Consider the following 4,043-nt stretch of genomic DNA (forward strand, 5'->3'; position numbering starts at 1 on the left):
GTAGGGGACATGCTTCTGTGCTCATTAGTTTTAGTTCCCGCTTCTGGACTATGTTTCCGCGAACTGCAGAGGAGTCACATGTCCGAGAACTCTGTGCGCATTTCAAACCCTTCTAATGTGAAAGTATCATTTATGTACAAAGGCTGTTTCACAAGTAGGTACTGGATGGCCGGATAGTTGTGATCTGTCATAGGAAGGGGCTCTATGGCTTTCCTGATTTTACTGTGTTTTATTTCAAAATGCCAATACAAATTTACTGAGACCCAAAAAACTCCAAAACAAATATTTTCACGTAATTGAATCAAAAGTGATGCGGATTAAAGTTCTAAAATGAACAGTCCTTAATGTGGTAGCCTACTTTTTTGTATAATAGTCACATGTGCAGCAGCGTGAACTAGTTTCGGATGTGCATTTCATTTTGTAACGTTTTAAACAGTGCTAAATCAAATGCGTGCCTATTTGTATGTACATTTTCTTTCAAGGTCCTGGTCGCCCCTAAACGCAGGTCACGGATTCAGTCCATCGGGAACAAACTGTGCAATGACCGGGAACAGTGAGCGCTGACAAGAAACAGTCTGTGTACTGGTCAGGGACAGCGTGTGTATCGGTGAAAAGCAGTCTGTGCAGAGGCAGAAAGGAACTGATAAAGAACTGAAGGTGTGTTGATTATTGATTATGTAAATATTGGTGGGAAGCAGCCTGTGCATGTTTCAGGAACAGCCTGTTACAGAGCACTCACCCTGAGGGGCTGTGGAGCTCAGAGGCTCATGTAGGCTCAGTGCTCACTAGAGCAGAGGGGAGCCCTGCTGGATACACACAGAACAGCAGCTAATCCCCACACTTCTTTGCTCTGCTGATGTGGCAGCCAGTGAAACAGCTGTAAAAGTAACATCTGGAACTGCAGAATCTGCATCCTAAAAAATCAACTGGCTCGTTGGTCTAGGGGTATGATTCTCGCTTAGGGTGCGAGAGGTCCCGGGTTCAAATCCCGGACGAGCCCTCTTTTTCTTGTTTGTATTAATACATTGATGGCTTTTTTTTTCTTTGGAATCCCATTCCAGCCATAGATTTATCCAACCCCAAAACTAGATTAAATAATACAAGAATGGCAGGATAAAAGGAGTTAACACAGAAAAGATACAAAAATTCTAGGAGTGAAAAAAGAGAAAGACATTATTTCACATGATTCAATCACTTCACTATTCTTCATGTCACTTTTAACAAGTATTACATAATCATTCAATAGAACCTAAAGCCTTATACAATAGGATCCTTCTCACCAGGTTACTGTGTGCCTGTAGCTGCCTTATGGTCAGACGTCCCACTGTCGTGTTGTGACGGGGACATCACACTTTCATCCCTCTAATGAAGACACCTCCTCATTATAGCACATTTATCCAGCTTAATGAGCTACATTCTGTATATTACAGTAACATGCAAAATGTGAGAAAGCAGCAGTGCCATACACCATTTGTGGTCCACGGGGCATACAGTTACAAGGCCCCAACCGTGGTGGTTGAGGTCTTTAACTCTGGTCTCCATCCTACTATTGCTCTGCGAACTGTTATGAGTAGACACTGTGTTCACTTGACTCTCAGAGTAGCGAAGGTGAGCATTCAAAGAAACATCTGAGGGAGGTATTGTAGGGGACAAGAGCTCAGAACTCAACAGTCAAACAGTCAATATTGTATTGTCTATCTTAGCGCTTATCGAATGTCAGATGTTACTTCACAGGGTTTTCCATCTTAAGCCATTACATTGCTGTAAGTACACTAGGTGTAGCTTTACATCAGGAGTCACCTTACTTTGCATCTTTAAAGCTATGTAATAAATATATACACACACACACACAGAAAACGAAACATTTATTGACAATGTGTTGATGGTCTTGATCACATAATGAACATGGCGAAACAGACCTCGGTTAAATGCCACAGACATAAACAAAGGGCTGTGAAACACACAAGGTGCATAAAATCACATGTGGAGAATGGATGCCATTTTAGAATACCTGAGAAAATAGGGGGCATGGACAAGAAGACCAAGATGGCAGATGCGTTTTAGAAACACTTCAAGCCCCCCTACGTTATCCATCACCATTCTAATGGCTTGACGTCAACTAAATCCTCCAGCCTAGCAGCCGCTGGACCCCCATAACCACCCAACTGACTCTCTCCCTTGAGGACCTCTGACTCTGCTGCGATGCCAGAGGCCCGCCACTTCCAGGGGGAAGTCTGGTCAGTATGATTGGGAGGTGAGCTTCAACAATCAGGCTGGCATATCTTGTTAACGTACATTACCTGAGAAGCGGGGCTTAAGGGGCAGTGGAAAGGGAGAGCAGTGTAGATTGTTAGTGATACATAAAACTAAATATTTTATGATGTTACTGACCATGTCTTGAGGGATGTAATATGAGGTCACAATAAGTGCATTGAGGGGGCGTAACTTTTAGTTGGCTCAGCTAACCATATCTGCTGAAATTCACTGGTTTTGTACAAGTGAAATTTGAGCCTAACTATAACATCGCTGTAATGTTTGCTTTTCAGGGAAGTTCTAAGATTATTTAATGTTGTTTCCTAATTATAATGTCTCTGTAGCCTTTGGACTTTTAAAATGAATTTCTGAGGGTTTAAAATTGTATTTCCTAACTATAACCTTTGAGAGTGAGGGTTTGAATGAGTGCATTAGTGTCTTAGTGGGTGTGTGAGTGGGTGCGTGAGTGTCTTAGTGGGTCTGTGAGCGGGTTGCATAAGTGTCTGAATGGGTGTCTGAGTGGGAGCATGAGTGTCTGAGTGAGTGACTCAGTAGGTCTGTAAGTGGGTGTGAGAGTGTCTGAGTGGGTATGTGAGTGCCTCCATGAATGTGTGAGTCAGTCTTTGAATGAGTGCATGAGTGTCTGAGTGGGTCTGTGAGTGGATTCATTAGTCTCTGAGTGGGTCTGTCAGTGGGTGTGTGAGTCTCTGAGTGGGTCTGTGAGTGACTGTATGGGCCTGTGAGTGGGTGCATGAGTGTGAGTGGGTCTGTGAATGTGCATACAGGTCTGAGTGGGTGCATGAGTGTCTAAATGGGCCTGAGAGTGGCTGTGTGAGTGGCTGTATGGGTCTGTGAGTAGATGCATGAGTGTTTGAATGCATATGTGAGTGGGTGTGTGAGTGTCTGAGTTGATCTGTGAGTGGGTGTATCAATGTGTGAGTGGGTCTGTCAGCGGGTGCATGAGTGCCTGAGTATGTGAGTGGGTGGCTAATTGTCTGTGTGGGCATGTCTGTAGCTGTGAGAATGACCTAGCCACAAAGGAATCACACCTGCCATTTTATCCAAGAGTACACAGTTTTGCACAAAATATCTACCCAAGTGGAGTTCTTTCTACTGGTTAGTTACTAAGTGCTACTTTATTGGGTAAATGTCCAGTATGCATTCTGCACTACAGCTGTGTAATGGAGCACGAGGAAATGTCACCAGTGACCTTGTGTGCATTTTGGCAATGTGATTGTTCCTTGTGCGTCTTTATCCAGAGATATGATAGAACATGAATCCTTCTATAGAGAAGACAACAAGACAACAAAGAGGTAAATCTCCGCAAACAAGGGTCTTTCCTTTTAATTATATGAAGTAAGTGCTTCTTTGTTTGTTGGAGATGTCCTCATATTCCTTTGCATCAAGAACTCCTCACCCAAATCGGCAGGAAATGTGCTAGGAGTCGCTTGTCAAGCTGTCCATCATCCTGGCAAAAGGCAGGAAGATCTTTCCATTCTACTAAGGTGGGCTGGACCAAACGGTCCAAGCTTCCAAGTGATTTGTACATTTCTATACTCGTAGTCATTTAAAGCGAGAACCCTGGATTCTGCTCTCACCAGGACAGGACAACAAAGAACCCACTCGTCACACTCACATGCAGATTGCACTCCAATAGATCAACGATGCTGTGGAAATCCTCTTCTGCAATTGTAGAACTGGGTGATGCAATAAAATTATATTGTAGTGGTGTTCTAAGGAAGGCTTTCAGTTTAAGAAGATAAAGGTTACTGTGAAGCTGTATACATGTA

At 43.4% G+C, this 4,043-nt stretch overlaps 1 non-coding gene across 1 annotated transcript; it reads left to right on the forward strand.

The window, feature by feature from the left end:
• The first annotated feature begins 928 nt into the window (after positions 1-928).
• Positions 929-1,000, forward strand: TRNAP-AGG (transfer RNA proline (anticodon AGG)). Its single transcript has one exon. It is a non-coding gene; the product is annotated as a tRNA-Pro (tRNA).
• The last annotated feature ends 3,043 nt before the right edge of the window (positions 1,001-4,043 follow it).

Source organism: Triturus cristatus, chromosome 4_1 (genome assembly GCF_964204655.1).
Source record: "Triturus cristatus chromosome 4_1, aTriCri1.1, whole genome shotgun sequence".
NCBI classification, from domain to species: Eukaryota; Metazoa; Chordata; class Amphibia; order Caudata; family Salamandridae; genus Triturus; species Triturus cristatus.